The sequence below is a fragment of the Rhinatrema bivittatum genome, chromosome 2 (assembly GCF_901001135.1).
Source record: "Rhinatrema bivittatum chromosome 2, aRhiBiv1.1, whole genome shotgun sequence".
Taxonomy (NCBI): Eukaryota; Metazoa; Chordata; class Amphibia; order Gymnophiona; family Rhinatrematidae; genus Rhinatrema; species Rhinatrema bivittatum.
The window spans coordinates 646629263-646646962 of NC_042616.1; the positions used below are offsets into that span (position 1 = coordinate 646629263).

At 45.6% G+C, this 17700-nt stretch overlaps 1 long non-coding RNA gene across 1 annotated transcript in view; it reads right to left on the minus strand.

Annotated features, from left to right (window-relative positions):
* Positions 1-721: 721 nt before the first annotated feature.
* Positions 722-17700, minus strand: part of LOC115086247 — a 36799-nt gene continuing 19820 nt past the window's right edge. Inside the window, exons 3-4 of the long non-coding RNA XR_003855184.1 lie at positions 5144-5358; positions 722-1090 (exon numbers count right to left, since the gene is read on the minus strand). This is a non-coding gene — a long non-coding RNA (uncharacterized LOC115086247). The remainder of the gene's footprint in view (positions 1091-5143; positions 5359-17700) is intronic.

Below are 17700 nucleotides of genomic sequence, written 5' to 3' on the forward strand. Positions count from 1 at the left end.
AATTCTGGCCGAGGATTGTATCAAATGTAATAATGCAAGTAGTTTGTTATTCGAAGTTATCACTTTAGAAGGCTTAAAGGAGAGAGAGAGAACATAAGTTTAAATCCTACCTGAAGTATAGCTCACTTATAAAGTTCACTATATTAAGGACCCATAGATTTTCCTGGCGAATCTGGCTGAATCCCGGCGAAGCCCGGCAAAGCCCAGCTTAGCCGCACACCCCTTAAGCGTGCATGGCTTAGCGGTGCGCCAGCAGCAGCTGCGTGCCGCAAAACATTCAAATATATAATAATAGTCCTTCTTCCGGTTACGGCCTCAGACACGCCCCTCCGGCATCAACAATTGCAAGCTAGTGATGTTAAGCCATCGGGGCAAAATAAGCTTAACCCCGGATATGAAAAACCAAAAATAAGAGTAAATTAGAATGAAATAAATATATATTTTCTCCAGCTCCTAAATTGTTTGGCTAGTGCCTCTGTTTTCTATATAATTCACATTCTTGCTCATAATCATGTACTGACAACTCCCTTTCCAATTCTGGCTTTCAATAACCAGTTTTTCTCAGTTTCTGCACCACTTTGTACATCCCCTGGGGTACTTGGTATTACTTTATAATACTAAACAGCAGTAGGCACAGATTAAGACTATGAATGGGTGCAACAAATATTGGAGTTATGAGTGGCTATTTGACAAGATGTTCCCCAAAAGATAAACACCAATAATTCATTAAATGAAAGCATGCCAGATGCAGTGATCTCTGTGTTTTTTGTACTAAAATTATACTTTGAAGCAGACCCTATAAATTTAAAAGTTTTCAATGCCTTTTGATTATGATGAATTATTTAGCTGTGCAACTGCTTAGATGCTTAGTTCATATCTTTGAAAATTCCTCAAACATTTCCCTTGGCCCTTAGAACATTCTTTGTTTCAGTTTTATACATTTGGTTAACACACCAATACTTGACAGTTTATGCACAAGACCAGGTATATGTTTTAAATTGATTTCTTTCATGTGTGTGTGTGTGTGTGTGTGTAGTCTATTTTTAACAGAGATTTTTTTGGTGGGTAAGGCAAGATGGCTGTATTCACTCTGTAAAAAATAAGGAAAAAAGACCCGATTAATGGTAAATAATCTAAATCAGATTAATGATATATTAAAGAATAGCATATTTTTTGTTTGTTTTTTTGGCTTGACTATTCCCTCCTGCTCCTATTGGCTTTCAGCTCACTTGGCACTGACCTCTGTTGGTCTATGATACCATGAATCTTTATTTGCAACTACCTGGATTTTTCCCCCTATTATATATCGGTCTCTCAACTCACTTAGCCCCATCATTGCAGTGATAATCCTCAGCCAGGATCCATGCACCAAGGCTCCCTTTGGAACCCTGCAATCACGGAACATAAGTCCAGCCACTAGGTGCCACTATTATGCAATAACTGGCACTACTTTCCCCCATAGGGGAAAGAAAGCACATAAGTACTGTCTCTGCAGTATCACCAGCCTTGACCGGCTTGGGAAGCAGAGGCCTGGCCCAGAAATCAAACCCAGATATTCTGCATTGCAGTGCACACCACTACCACTGAGCTACAAGGCCATCCCGAAAAGGTATTATGCTCCCAGGAACTGGAAATCGAGTGCAAAGTATGCATGCAGAAAATGCAGCTGCACAAAGTGAGCATGCTGAAGCCTCAAGAATGAGCATAGTTTGGGGGTTTGATATTGTCAGAACAGTGCAACTCACAAAGGCAGTGTTTGAAAATCCAAAACAGGTTATAGGCAATCGCAGATAGCTGGGTACCTACCTACTGAAAATTGGCCTCTACACGTTTCTGTACCCACTGATTTTATTGGTTGCTAAGAATACCTCTTATTATTTTGTAATCATTTCTTTGGCAGATATTAGAAGGGCAATGATTTCTCAGAGCAGTACCTGAAGGGCACTACAACACTTTCAAACATGTCCAACCCAGTAGAACCCATGGCTCTCTTATGGTCTCTTCTCAAAGAGGGACAGAGACTGAAGGACCCAAAAGAAGAAGAAAGGATCTATTTTTTTCATGTCATACTTCTACTGAACAATGATGGCAATAATAAACAGGCAGATATATCAGCCCAGACCACTGACAAGGCTTCCATTCACCAAAAACCTTCCAGCAGGGCTTATTTAGTCAATGGAAATCAGCAGTTTGTAATAAAGCAATGGAAATGGTAACAAAAGTATTATTGATGATGGTGAAGGAAACAGTCTAGCTCAGGGCTTCCTAAACTTGCACTAAGGAACATACAACCAGTCAGCTTTTCAGGATATCCACAAGGAATATGCATGAAATAAATCTGCATGCATTGGAGACCCAGTATATGCAAATTTATCTCATGCAGATTCATTGTGGATATCCTGAAAACCCAGCTGGTTGAGAGGTACCCAGGACAGGTTTGGGAAGCCCTGGTCTAGCTGTTGGTCTTGCTGGAGGTGACAAAGTGTCAGGTACTGGTTGAGGTAGAGCCAACTAATAAGTCTGAGGTAAATAATAAGAAAAGAACTGTACCTAAAGCTGCTGCAGCTGGCAGGAGTGGTGACACTTTGAAGCTGAATGAGTGAGAGCATGTGTGTGTGTGTGTGTCTGTCTGAGAGCACATGTGTGTCTGTGACTGTGACAGCATGTCTGTCTGAGAGAGCATGTCTGTGTGTATCTGTGAGAGCATTTGTCTATGTGGGTGAGAGAGCATGTCTGTGTCAGTGACAGCATGTGTGTATGTGTCTGAGAGCATGTCTGTGTGTGTGTGTGTGTGTGTGTGTGAGAGAGACATCTGTTTGTGTGTGTGTGAGCATGTGCGTGTGTATGTGAGAGCATGTCTGCGCGTGAAAGAGCATGTCTGAGTGAGTGTGTGTGTGTGTGTGTGTGTGTGTGTGCATTGCTGTGCCTGAAGAGCATTTTTTACTGTATGCGTGAGAGTATGTTCTATGATTAAGCATGTGTGTATATATGAGAGAGAGAGATTGTGAGAATCAACCTCTCACTTCTACCCTGCTAATTGACAACAATTTCAGGGCATCTGGAAATCAAAAGATCCTAGGTATGAACAGCCAGGGATTTTTTATCCTTTTTAAATTTTAAGTATTGGATGGTGTTTGCAATATTGTATTGGTATTTGGACAATTTATAAGAGTTTTAAATCATTGGATGTTATTCTATTTGTCAGCTGTTTTGAAATATTCTTTTTATTAGTATGGTTTTATTTCTATTGATGATTTCTATTTCCTGATTTTATTGTTTGATGTTTTCTGAGGAACTATAATATTTCTGGTTTTCCATTGTTACACTGCATAATAATATGGCCTGTTGCAGTTCAGTTTTTGTCTGCATGTTTTTATTAATACTTTATGGTTACTTTATTCTGCATTTTTGTGAGGATCTGTTTATAGTCTGCATGTGTGACAGAGTTGACATATTCTGTTAGTATGTAGGTTTTGTGTAGGGATCTATAGCAGTTTGGCTTTTTCTGTTTTTCCTAATAGTAGGTATATTGGCATTTTAGGGCCTGGTGTAATAATTGCAGTTTTGCCTTTTCATAAGTAGGGTTGTTAGTGTTTGAGTGCTGGCAGTTATTGGAGTTTTGATATAGGAGAGTTACTATATTGAAATTGTAATTCAGTTTACTTGTGGCTTTCTCAGAGTTCTGACCATATCCAACACACATTACAATAGAACTAATACCAATTCCAAGGGTCTTTTTTTTTTTTTACTTTTTTGCAGGGTTTTACAGCATGTAAATATAATATACATGTTATAAGTGAGATTTTTACCTCAGAAGACTGTACTTAAATGTTCTTGTTCATGTAAAAATCTATTATTATAAATGCATAATTTTTATGTGTGGCGAGGGTGTGACCGAGGGGGGGGGGAGGGGGGAAGGGAGCAGCAAGCTGTAGTTTCACCAAGAGTGCCTATTACTCTTGCACTGGCCCTGACTGCACGCAAGTTTATCTCATACATATTTATTGTGGATATCCTGAAAACTGGATTGGCTGGGGGTTCCCCAGAACCAGTTTGAGAACCACTGGCTTAGATCACTGTTTTTCTGTTATCTATCCAGTTGAGTAACCATTAGACTACTGAACTTTTGCGACACTGTAACCAAACGTAGTGTATAACATTTTGCTTTAGAAACTATTCCTTAAACACCAGCAATGCAGACCTTGGAGAAACAAGACACAAAAATATAATGTTAGTATGCTGTGAGAAAGTGTATACGACCCAATGAATGGACCTAGTGCACTCATTGGGTCATATCCACTCCCTCGCAGCATACTTAACCCACTTTTCAAGAACCCCCTAGTCAGTTTGGATTTCAGCATATCCTCGATGAATATGCACGAGATAGTTCTGCATACACAGCTTCCATTGTATAAAATCTATCTCGTGCATATTCATTGTGGATGTATGAAAACCTGACTGGTTAGGGGTTGACTAAGTTAAAAAAAACACTTTGCTAGTCAAAAAAGGAAGAAAGCCACAGGGAAAAGAAAGTGAAATGTACAAATAAAGCTTTATAGAGGGGAAAAAAAGAGTGACCCTTGAGAAGAGCTTGGCCAGAAGGATGGCCGGAGCTCTACCACCAGCAGCCACACCGTGTCCTCTATGGACCTAGAAAATTAAAAAGGACCAGACAGGAAAGGTGAAATGTGATAGAGCAGGCCCACTGGAAGGCTTAGCCTGATGCAGGGACTTTAGGAGATCCCAAGAAAGTAAGGAGGAGATTAGGTTACTTCACAAGAGACACTGGGGAGGCAAAGTGACCATGACTTCCTCCTGGCAGATAGGATATGTAAGCAGTGAGTCAGGGCTCGGAGGAAGATGGATCATTCTGTTTGTTTGCTGCTACAAATTAAAAGAGAGGAAGGGAACAAAAGAGGGAGAAAGGGATCCTTTTCACCTCCATCTTGCACCTGAACTAGTTGTAGAACCAGGGTCCATTATATACACATTGTCCTTTGATTTTGTTGTTTCTTTTCTAATGAAAACAGTAATCTATCTTATCATCTTCAAACTTAAAAGAAAGAGGCTAGCCAAATCTAGAAATGCATTCAAAATCAGGCCAAGCATTATTGTGACACGTTTTATATGTTGGTCTCCTTACCGTGTATTGTTCATCATCTTGCAAACAAAGCACACAGCATTTCCCTCATTCTGCAGCCAGGATTAGATTCCCTGTTAACGAAGCTCTCCATTGGTCAGGATTTTAAGATGAACGTCCTCTCCAGGACTGAAAGTGCATTAAGCAAGGAGACCGTTCATCCACAGTTTATCAAAAGGAGTTTCTCAAAGACTTCTTCTGCAACTTAAAAGGAAACTCTGGAAAGTATAACAGACAAGAATGCATCAGTTCCCATCCAAGGTAATAATGAAAAGGACAAATGTACTGAGGCTAGCAAGTATTTCTTCTCCAAGAAAAGTACAGAAACTGTGGGTATGCTCTGCCAGATTTCACCTTTGCATTGTGAACCCTTCTGGCTGCCTTGTCCTAACAATCTGTCCATTGAGTGTCTGATGAATTGTTTACATTCATTGGGTGAATGGATTAACTACAGTAAAAGCACTATTCTCCAGCATGCACGGGGAATAGACAGTGCCAGTTAATCAAATATGCCAGTTATCTGAGAGCCCTCTGCTTCTTGTCAATTCTCTTCCCCTCCCTCCCCCTCCTGCCTCTTGCAGGAAACAGGAGGGGAAAGGGGAGATGCTGGAGAGGACAGAGCACATCAGAGGAAAAATTACTCTGCTCCCTAATCTAACCTTCCTCCCTCCCCCCTCACCACCATCCTACCCATGCACAAACACTCACCCCTACAGACAAGATGCTGCCTGGGCAAGGTACTGTTTACTTGAGCATTCAGGAAAGTGGAGCGCCTAATAATGGGTCTTTAACTGTACACATTTTCTTTTATTGCATCAAATTTAAATCACTGCAATATTTATAGAATCCCTACACCTGATGAACCATTAATGAAAATAATGCTAGAATGAAATGTGTTATGAAAGAGATCACTATCCAGGATATCGTTTTAAAATTTCCTGTTAACAATAAATGTTACAGGGTGGGAACTGAGGAATATTATTGAGTGTAGCACTTTCTACTCCAACAGGAACTGAAAAGTAATTCCCATTTCTATAAATAACAATTGGGTCAATATTCAAAGACATTAACCGTAGGATTTATCATTGCCCTATATTTATAGCGGAGTGATGAGCGTGGCCAGAAAAGGGGCGGGGGGGGGGGGGGGGGGCCCATAGTGTGCAGCCGGCTGCACACTATGTATATTCTGACATGCTGCAAGCCACTTTAAATGGTGCTAAGGTATTGAAGAGGTGGGATACAAATGTACAATTAGATTAGATGTACTTGGCAAGTTTTTCAAATTGTCTTTCTTTGCCTTCTTATTAAAATGTTATGTTTATTTTGCCAGTATTTATGTTTTTTTGTTTTTCTTAATTAATTCTGCTTTGTATTGTTTTTAAAAGATGCCTTTTTGGCTTCTGGCTCCTGGAATCCCTGACCTGAACATTGACCGCGCACCCTTGTTTGTGGTGGGCACACCTTTCAACTTTATCTCTCGGAGATCCTGCGAGGCCCACCTAAGACCAGGTGGCCTGGGTAACCAAGGGCTCAACCTGAGGGAACCCTGGGTTGCTATTGGTGAAGCTCCAGCTAGCCTCTGTCTCCTCCTGTGCTCTGCCTCCTGGTGGCAGGCGCTCTCTGGGTCCGACCAGGGAGCCTACCAGACCTGCACAAGGCCAAGGGTCCACCTCCCGGCGCAACAGGTTGCCAAGGCCATGGACTCGGCGAAGTCTCCTGCCATATGGACCATCCGGGGTCTGGCCGCAAGTGTCCAAGAGCAACGACGAGCTCTAGAAACTCTAGCATCTTTGGTAGAAGGGCTTCGCTCCCAAATGCAGGACATTGTAGTGACTAACTCCGCAAGCCTGCCTTCTACTCTGCTACAGAGGGCATCACTGGCTTTTCCAGCTCCTCCTCGTTTCAATGGGGATCCACAGCTCTGCTGAGGTTTCCTCAACCAATGGTTCATGCAGTTCTCCCTGCAGCTTTCATTGTTCCTGAATGAATCCACAAAGATCACTTTCATCCTCTCATGCCTTGAGGGGAAGGCCCTGGCATGGGTTTCTCCACTGTGGGAACATTCTGATCCTAACCTCACCCAACTGTCTCAGTTCATCACCGCCTTTAAATGAACCTTTGAAGACCCTGGTCGTCAGGCGGTTGCAGGCCATCATCTTCTCCACCTCCGTCAAGGCTCAAGATCCCTCACTGATTTATAGTGGAATTCCATACATTGGCTACAGAACTGGGATGGCAAGAAGACTGTCTATGAGTACTCTATCTAGAAGGCCTGTCTCCCGCTCTCAAAGATGAGCTTGCTGTCCGTGAGATTCCCATATCTCTAGAGGATCTGATTTCCCTCGCTGGGAGACTCGACCATTGCCTCCAGCAATGGCACCAAGAAGTGAAAGCACCCCGACCTCCTCTCAACGCCCAGCATGTGCCCCAAGCCCTCAGTTGAAGGCTCTCTCGGCACCACCTCCATCCACAGAAGAACTGATGCAAGATAACAGTGGGAGTTTGTCTCCCGAAGAGCGTCTTCGGCGCAAGAAGCAAGGTATCTGCTTATATTGCAGTGCCTCTGGACACCTGCGGCTGTCTTGTCCAGCTCGCCCGGAAAACGTCAAAGCCTAAGCCTGGTGGGGGTCCCGAGCTTGGGCGCTACAGTCTCTGGCCCCACCTTTACTCCCAATCTCCCTCTCCATGGAATCCCATTCCTTCACCACCACTGCTCTTATTGACACTGGAGCACATGGCAGCTTCATCATGGACGATATCTTCAACCTCCTGAAGATTCCCCTGCAACTCCTAGAGGTGCCTTTCCACATCACATCAATCCAAGGGGAACATCTCCCCGGACGAATCACTCATCACACGGTGGCCTTCCGCCTCACCATGGGAACCCTCCATGAGGAGGAAATATCCTTGTATATCTTGAAACATTCCACACACCCAGTCATCCTAGGGCTTCCCTGGCTCCAGATACATGGACCCCAATTTGACTGGCAGTCCCTCCAGCTGCTTCAGTGGGGCCCTGAATGCCAGAAACACTGCTTGAAACAAGTATCTCCAGCAGTTACCATCTTGAAGACTACGACTCTCACTGGTCTACCTGCTCAATACTCTGACTTCGAGGATGTCTTCTCGAAGCAAAAGGCTGATATGCTGCCTCCATTTCGAAAGTTCAATTGCCCTATTGAACTTCTGCCGGGCACCATGCCTCCCAAAGGCAGGACATATCCACTCTCCCTTCCTGAGACTCAAGCAATGTCCGAGTCTATCAAAGAAAATCTAGAGAAAGGGTTCATCAGACCTTCCAACTCTCCAACGGAGGATTACGCCCATGTATCGACTATCATGGGCTTAACGCCATCACCCACAAGGAACGCTATCCGTTACCCCTCATCAGTGAATTGTTTGATCACCTGCAAGGGGCCCATATCTTCACGAAGCTGGATCTACGAGGAGCGTGCAATCTCGTACGCATCAGCCTGAGGACATTTGGAAGACCGCTTTTAACACCAGGGATGGCCACTACGAGTACATAGTGATGCCTTTCGACCTTTGTAATGCCCCTGCGGTCTTTCAACGCCTGATGAATGAGATCCTCCAAGATCTACTTTATTCATTCGTAGTTTTATATTTAGATGACATCCTGATCTTTTCAAAAGACCCGAAGTCCCATCACACTCACATCAGGACAGTTCTTCAACGCCTCAGAGAGAATAATCTCTATGCAAAACTGGAAAAGTGCATCTTTGAACAAAACCGTCTGCCTTTCCTGGGATATATCATTTCCAATCGAGGATTTACTATGGATACTGAAAAGCTTCAAGGGATTTGTGACTGGCCTCAACCAGTAGGCCTCCGCGCCCTACAAAGATTCCTTGGATTCACAAATTACTATAGAAGTTTTATCTCTAACTATTCCACGTTAGCTGCCCTACTCACGGCTATGACTAGAAAAGGAACCAATCTCCGGGTATGGAGTCCCAAGGCTCAAGCTGCATTTCACGCATTAAAAGAGACTTTCTGTTCTGGTCCCTGTCTGCGACATCCAGACCCAAACTGCCCATTCGTCGTTGAGGTCCACGCATCCACCATCGAAGCCAGGGCAGTGTTGAGTCAGTACTCCTCCAAGGGTACATTGGTACCATGCTCCTTCTATTCCCATAAATTTTCACCAGCGGAGCAAAATTACACAATTGGAGATCGTGAACTTCTCGTGTCAAGCTATCACTCCGAGAGTGACGTCCATGGTTGGAAGGAGCACAACAGAGATTTACCATATTCACAGATCATAAAAATGAACATCTAAAAGAAGCACAATTATTGAACCCAAGAGAAGCTCGATGGGCATTGCTCTTTGAACGATTCAGTTTCGAGCTGCTCTACCGGACAGCATCGAAGAACCTCCGCGCAGATGCACTTTTAATTTCCCTCGAACCAGAAGTTCGAGGGAAAGTAAAAGTGTAACATATTAATTCCAATTGTAATATATGTTGATTTACTGCTATGTTCTTCTACTTCATGTGATATATGCTCGTTCTTTCTAAATTGATTGTAAAGCTTGTTGCTAAATTATGTTCATTGTAAACCGAGGTGATGTTTGGAACGTGCCGCGGTATATAAAAACCTTTAAATAAATAAATAGATAAATAAATAAATAATTTACACCAGACTCCCCATGACACATAATCGATCCAGCCTGTGTGTCCCTTGCAGTTACCACCACGGTACCTGCTGGAAATACAGTCATCCCATGCCGAATATGTGAGCGTATACTCCACTGGGCCCACGACTCAAAGCTGGCCGGACATCCTGGCCGAGCTAGAACCCTCGAGATGCTGAGGAGGTTCTGCTGGTGGCCCAGTATGGTAAAAGATTCATGCAACTATGTTGATTCTTATCCTATATGTGCTCAACAGAAGCCCCCAACTGGTTGACCATGGGGACTTCTCCAACCGCTTCCAGCACCCACCAAACCCTTGTCTCGTATATCAACTGATTTCATTACTGACCTACCTCCATCTCAAGATAACACCATTATCTGGGTCTTCATTGACCGCTTCTCTAAGTGGGTCATTTTATTCCTCTGCGGAGCCTTCCATCAGCTCCAGAACTCACCAAGTTGTTCTTGAAACACATCTTCTGCTTGCATGGCCTACCCAAGGAAATAATTTCAGAACAAGGGCCGCAATTTGCCGCTAAGTATTGGCAATCACTATGCCAAAAGTTCAACATCACCCTGAACTTCACATCGGCCTACCACCCTCAGGCAAACGGCCAAGCGGAGAGACCCAACCGTACGCTGAAGACCTTCCTATGGTCTTATGCGAATGACCAGCAGGATAACTGGGCACACCTGTTGCCCTGGGCCGAGTTGTCACACAACACACACATTGCCACTGCCACTGATGTCTCTCTGTTCTCTGTGGTGTTTGGACACCAACCATGCTTGCCTCTGCCTGTGCCTCTCTCCGTGCCCTCTCCAGTGGCTCAGTTCACGGCACAAACCATTCGACTTGTATGGAACCAAGTCAAAGAGCGTCTAGCTCAGACCGCTGAACGGTCCAAGAGAGTAGCAGATACTCACCGACGGTCGGCTCCACTCTTCCAACCAGGACAGAAGGTATGGTTGAGCACCAAACATATCAGGTTGCAATTACCCACTCAGCGCCTGGCACCTAAATTCATTGGGCCATTCCCAATTCTTCGCTGTGTCGGAGCAGTAACGTACCAACTCCAGCTGCCAAGATCCATGGGTATCCATAATACCTTTCATGTTTCTTTACTGAAAACTCTCGTACTGACATGGCCATCTCGCAGGACTCCTCTTCCTCAAGTCTCTGCAGAACCAGAAGAAACCTTACAGGTACGAGAGGTCCTAAATGTCCGCAAAAGACATGGTCATTGGGAGTATCTACAGTTGTGGGAGGGCTTCGGGCCTGAGGAGAACTCGTGGGAGCCCTCCCACCACATCTATGACAAACAACTCCTCCAGGACTTCCACCAAGACCACCCTGACAAACCAAGGCCAGTAAGCGGAGGCCTAGAAGAAGGGTACTGTTCCACTTCCCAGCCGCGTATGCTCCGCGGCCGGGTCTGCTTACCTCGCTACGCCTTCTACCAGCTCTGGGCAATTACCCCTCCACAGCTGCTTACAGCTTGCGGCTTCTCTGGTCCCCCTGCACTCTCACTCTGGACCAGGCCTCACGGTGGGGCTCGGTGTCCTCCGTGGCATCGGCCCCGCCCCTAGGCATGCACGCATGGACCATCCAGCTTCTTAAAGGGCCAGGAGCGGAACCCAGTTCCGCAGCGCATCCTGATTGTTCGCTGCTTAAAAGGAAGTGGTCTGACCCCACTTCCTTGCCTTGGCAATCGGGTCGATCACGTTGTAATAGCTAGTTGGCCTTCCTGATCCAGTGTCTTGTTCCAGTCTTCTGTTCCAGCATCCTGTTCCACTCTCCTGTTCCAGTGACCTCCTGTTCCAGCATCCTCCTGTTCCTACGTTTACCCAGGTAGTACCATTCGGACTGTCTTCTCAGTACTGACCTCTGCCTGTTACTTTGACTACGTTGGATCGCTGCCTGGATTTGACCTTTGCCTGTTTCCTTGACCACGTCTGAACGCTGCCTGGAACTGACCTCTGCTTTGTCCACTGACCACATCTGCACGCTGCCTGGAACTGACCTCTGCCTGATCACTGACCACGTCTGACTGCTGCCTGGAGCCTGACCTTTGCCTGACTGACCATCCTCAGACTGACCACTGGTATTGACCCCTGCTTTGGCTGACCATGCTATCCTTGACTCTGGCCTTGATCCTCGCTCTTCATTCAGAGACTCTGTTCTGGTCTTCTCTGGCTCCTGGATTCCCTGACCTGAACATCAATCGCACAACCTTGTATGTGGTGGGCACACCTTTGAACTTTATCTCTCGGAGATCCTGTGAGGCCCACCTAAGACCAGGTGGCCCGGGTAACCAAGGGCTCAACCTGAGGGAACCCCAGGTTGCTATTGGTGAAGCTCCAGCTAGCCTCTGTCTCCTCCTGTGCTCCGCCTCCTGGTGGCAGGCTCTCTCTGAGTCCGACCAGGGAGCCTACCAATCCTGCACCAGGCCAAGGGTCCACCTCCCGGCGCAACAGTATTTAGATTTTCAGAAGTCCTGCATGAGAGGCTTCTAAGAAAACTAAAAAGACATGGGATAGGAAGCAATGTCCTTTTGTGGATTGCAAGCTGGTTAAAAGACAGGAAACAGAGAGTAGGATTAAAAGGTCAGTTTTCACAGTGGAAAAAGGTAAACAGTGGAGTGCCTCAGGGATCTGTACTTGGACCAGTATTTTTTAATATATTTATAAATGATATGGAAAGGGTTATGACAAGTGAGGTGATAAAATTTGTGGATAACACAAAATTATGCAGAGTAGTTAAATCTCAAGTGGATTTTGATAAATTGCAGGAGGACCTTTGGAAGATTGGGCTTCCAAATGGCAGATGAAATTTAACGTGGACAAGTGCAAAGTGATGTATATAGGGAAAAATAACCCTTGCTGTAGTTACTCAATATTTGGTTCTATCTTAGGAGAGAGATCTAGGTGTCATAGTGGATAATACATTGAAATTGGTGGCTCAGTGTGCTGTGGCAATCAAAAAAGCAAACAGAATGTTAGGAATTATTAGGAAGGGAATGGCAAATAAAATAGAGGATGATATAATGCCTCTGTATCACTCCATGGTGAAACCGCACCTTGAATACTGTGTGTAATTCTGGTCACCGCATCCAAAAAGGATATTGCTGCATTGGAGAAAGTGCAGAGAAGGGTGACCAAAATGATAAGGGGCATGGTACGACTACCCTATGAGGAAAGGCTAAAGAAGTTAGGGCTGTTTGAGTTTGGAGAAGAGATGATTGAGGGAGGGATATGATAGAAGTCTACAAAATCATGAAAGGACTTGAACAAGTTAATGTAAATTTGTTATTTATTCTCTCAGATAATAGAAGGACCAGGGGGCATTCCATGAAGTTAGCAAGTAGCTCATTTAAAACAAATCGAAGAAAATTCTTTTACACTCAGCAAATAGTTAACCTCTGGAATTCATTGCTAGGGGATGTGGTTTCAGCAGTTAGTGTTACTGGGTTTAAATAAGGTTTGGATAAGTTCCTAGAAGTTAATTCCATAAACTGCTTTTACGGTAATTAATAGGGATGTGAATCGTGTGATCGATCGTCTTAACGATCGATTTTGGCTGAGGGGGGGGGGGGGGGGAATCTGATCATCTTAGTTTTTTAGGTTAAAAAATCGTTTTATCGGGGGAGGGCGGGAAAACCGGCACACCAAAACAACCCTAAAACCCACCCCGACCCTTTAAAATAAATCCTCCACCATCCCGAACCCCCCCCCAAAATGTTTTAAATTACCTGGGGTCCAGTGGGGGGGGGGGGGTGTCCCGGCGCGATCTCCCGCTTTCTGGCCACGGCTGCGTTAAGAGAAATGGTGCCGGTGGCCCTTTGCCCTTATCATATGACAAGGCAAAGGTAGCGCCGGCGCCATTTTGGTTCCTGTGACCTGACGTCACGAGTGCAGAAGATCGCTCCAGGACCCCCGCTGAACCCCCAGGGACTTTTGGCCAGCTTGGGGGGGCCTCCTGACCCCCACAAGACTTGCCAAAAGTCCAGCGGGGGTCCGGGAGCGACCTTCTGTACTCGGGCCGATTTGCCAATATTCAAAATGGCGCCGGCGCTACCTTTGCCCTCACTATAGTGAGCACAGAAGGTCGCTCCCGGACCACCGCTGGACTTTTGGCAAGTCTTGTGGGGGTCAGGAGGCCCCCCCAAGCTGGCCAAAAGTCCCTGGGGGTCCAGCGGGGGTCCGGGAGCGATCTCCTGCACTCGTGACGTCAGGTCACAGGAACCAAAATGGCGCCGGCGCTACCTTTGCCTTGTCATATGATAAGGGCAAAGGGCCACCGGCACCATTTCTCTTAACGCAGCCGTGGCCAGAGAGCAGGAGATCGCGCTGGGACACACCCCCCCCCCCCCCCCCACTGGACCCCAGGTAATTTAAAACATTTTGGGGGGGTTCGGGAGGGTGGAGGATTTATTTTAAAGGGTCGGGGTGGGTTTTAGGGTTGTTTTGGTGTGCCGGTTTTCCCGCCCTCCCCCCTCCCCCGATTTACGATTTTTGACGATAAATCGGGGGAATTGTTATTGTATCGCGGCTCTAACAATTTTTGACGATTTAAAATATATTTGACGATTGTTTTAAATCGTCAAAAAACGATTCACATCCCTAGTAATTAATAAGCAATAGTAGCTTGTGATCTATCTAATGTTTGGGTACTTGCCAGGTACATGTGACTTGGATTGGCCACTGTTGGAAACAGGATGCTGGGCTTGATGGACCCTTGGTCTGACCCAGTATGGCATATCTTATGTTCTTATGTTCATATTATCCTCCATTGCTTCAGGTGCATACTTAGACTGGAAGCCTTCTGGAGATAGGAAAAATGCCTGCAGTACCTGAATGTAATCCAATTTTCCATATCATCTTGCTAGACCAGTCATTATGTATAGGATATCCCCTCCTTAACAGCTGAGAGAGACAGAGGACAAACCTCTTTATGACCTCATTTTGGGTTTATAAGGGGATCTGGTCCTGGACCAATCCAGCATTCTCTGTCTCCGGCAGTTGTGATGGATAGACAAGTGTAAAGTTCCCAGAGTCTTGGTTTCTCCTTGGCCTGGTTGAGCCCCAGGCTACCAGTCCTTAAGGGTTGCTTCCCCAAGTAGGAGTCTGCTTCTGGGAAGCTTAGGTGCCTCAGTTAAGGTCACTCGGGTTCCCTCACAGTTCTCTGGCGGGGGGGTTCCTCTTCTCCACCCCAGGGAATTGGAAACTCAGGGATGTGCTAGGGCTGTAAGCTGCTCACACACCCCCCCCCCCTCTCTTTCCATCGCCATCTTTACTTTTTTGCCTCTATTCCTCCTCTCTTCCTCATGCTCAGGCAGGTTGCAAAAAAAAACAACAGGAAGAGAATTCTGGGATCCCAAGGTAGGGACTTCGATTGCCGCCTTCTCAGGAGCAATTGGTAGGGCGAGTTCTCCCATTTCTACTACCAGGGAGCCACGGGGAATAAAAAGTAACTTCATAATCAAGTGCAGTGGTGTCCTGACCTAATGGCAGGCTTCCGGGATTCAGAATAAGTGAGGCCCTTCGCAAGGGGTCAATCATTACATGCAGGACCACTCAGAAGAGAAGGCATAGAGGGTACATTGCACAGATTGCAGCTCCTTCAAGCCATTGTGCCATTTCCCTTCAGGAGAGGGAGCAGGGTGCTTATTCAATTTATTTAATAAAACTAAAGAAATACGGGTCCTCCCATCCAGTGCTGGTCCTCAATGATGTCAACAGGTGTTTGCATGTTCCCCTCTTCTGAATGGGGACACTAAATTTCAGTGATGGATTTAGTGGGGCAAAAGAAGTACTTGACCTCCCTGGATTTGGCAGAGGCCTATTTTCACATTCCTATCTGGATAACCCATGAAAGCTTCCTAAAATTTGTGTCTTAGGATGACATTTTCAGTTTCAGGTGCTACCTTTCAGTCTAGCAACCGCACCCATGACCTTGGACAATTGATTCATATGAGACAAGTCAGTGCAGGAAACCACAGATTCTCAGAAGACGTAGCTTAGTTCTTACAGGAGCTAAGATGGTCAATAAAATTTGTAAAGAGCAAGCTGGAGCCAATCCAGACCTTAGAATTTCTGGGAGTCCACTTTGATTCAGAGAAAGGGAAAGTTGCATTGTCCCCTGAAAGGTTGTCCAAGTTGTGCAAGCCTTCCAAAGGCAGGACTCACCCAGAGCATGGGACTATCTCCAGGTGCTTGGCCTCAAGGCAGCAACACTAGACCTGGCCCCATGGGCCAGGGCCCATATGAAACCCTTGCAGCAGTACTATTTTCACGCCAGTCACCTTCTACTCAGGATTAACAGTGCCAGCTACAGGTGCCCACAGACATAAGAAGAGGCTAGGACTGGAGGATACAGTTGTCCAATATCCTGAAAAGAGATTCACTAAAGCTCCCTGAACAGGTCGTAGTCACTACAGATGCCAGCCTAGAAGGTTGAGGAACCCATCACCAATGCCAGGTCATCCAGGGACAATGGTCATAAGAAGAAGAAGGACAAGGGTTGATGCTATTTTGAAAGTCAGCACTGATGGAGCAGAAGTGAATGGGGATGGTTCCTGCCCCCTTTATAGAAACATAGAAACATAGAAATGATGGCAGAAGAAGACCAAACGGCCCATCCAGTCTGCCCAGCAAGCTTCACACATTTTTTTCTCATACTTATCTGTTTCTCTTAGCTCTTTGGTTCTATTTCCCTTCCACCCCCACCATTAATGTAGAGAGCAGTGATGGAGCTGCATCCAAGTGAAATATCAAGCTTGATTAGTTAGGGGTAGTAGGGGTAGTAACCGCCGCAATAAGCAAGCTACACCCATGTTTATTTGTTTTACCCAGACTATGTTATTCAGCCCTTATTGGTTGTTTTTCTTCTCCCCTGCCGTTGAAGCAGAGAGCTATGCTGGATATGCGTGATGTATCAGTTTTTCTTCTCCCCTGCCGTTGAAGCAGAGAGCTATGCTGGATATGCGTGAAGTATTAGTTTTTCTTCTCCCCTGCCGTTGAAGCAGAGAGCTATGCTGGATATGCATTGAAAGTGAAGTATCAGGCTTATCTGGTTTGGGGTAGTAACCGCCGTAACAAGCCAGCTACTCCCCGCTTTGTGAGTGCAAATCCTTTTTTCCACATTTCCTCTTGCTGTTGAAGCTTAGAGCGATGTTGGAGTCACAATAACCATGTGTATGTTTATTGAATAAGGGTATTATCTCCAGGCAGTAGCCGTCATTCTGGCGAGCCACCCACTCTTCATTGACGGCCTCTTGACTTTATGGATCCACAGTGTTTATCCCACACCCCTTTGAAGTCCTTCACAGTTCTGGTCTTCACCACTTCCTCCGGAAGGGCATTCCAGGCATCCACCATCCTCTCCGTGAAGAAATACTTCCTGACATTGGTTCTGAATCTTCCTCCCTGGAGCTTCAAATCATGACCCCTGGTTCTGCTGATTTTTTTCCTACGGAAAAGGTTTGTCGTTGTCTTTGGATCATTAAAACCTTTCAAGTATCTGAAAGTCTGTATCATATCACCTCTGCTCCTCCTTTCCTCCAGGGTGTACATATTTAGATTCTTCAATCTCTCCTCATAAGTCATTCGATGAAGACCTTCCACCTTTTTGGTCGCCCTTCTCTGGACCGCCTCCATCTTGCCTCTGTCTCTTTGGAGATACGGTCTCCAGAACTGAACACAATACTCCAGGTGAGGTCTCACCAAGGACCTGTACAAGGGAATAATCACTTCCCTTTTCTTACTCGATATTCCTCTCTCTATGCAGCCCAGCATTCTTCTGGCTTTAGCTATTGCCTTGTCACATTAGATGCGGGAGAAGGGGGTGCCTGGGAGAGATGGCAGCAAGCCTGGGAGGGGACTTTATTTTTATTTTGTCAATTCTCCA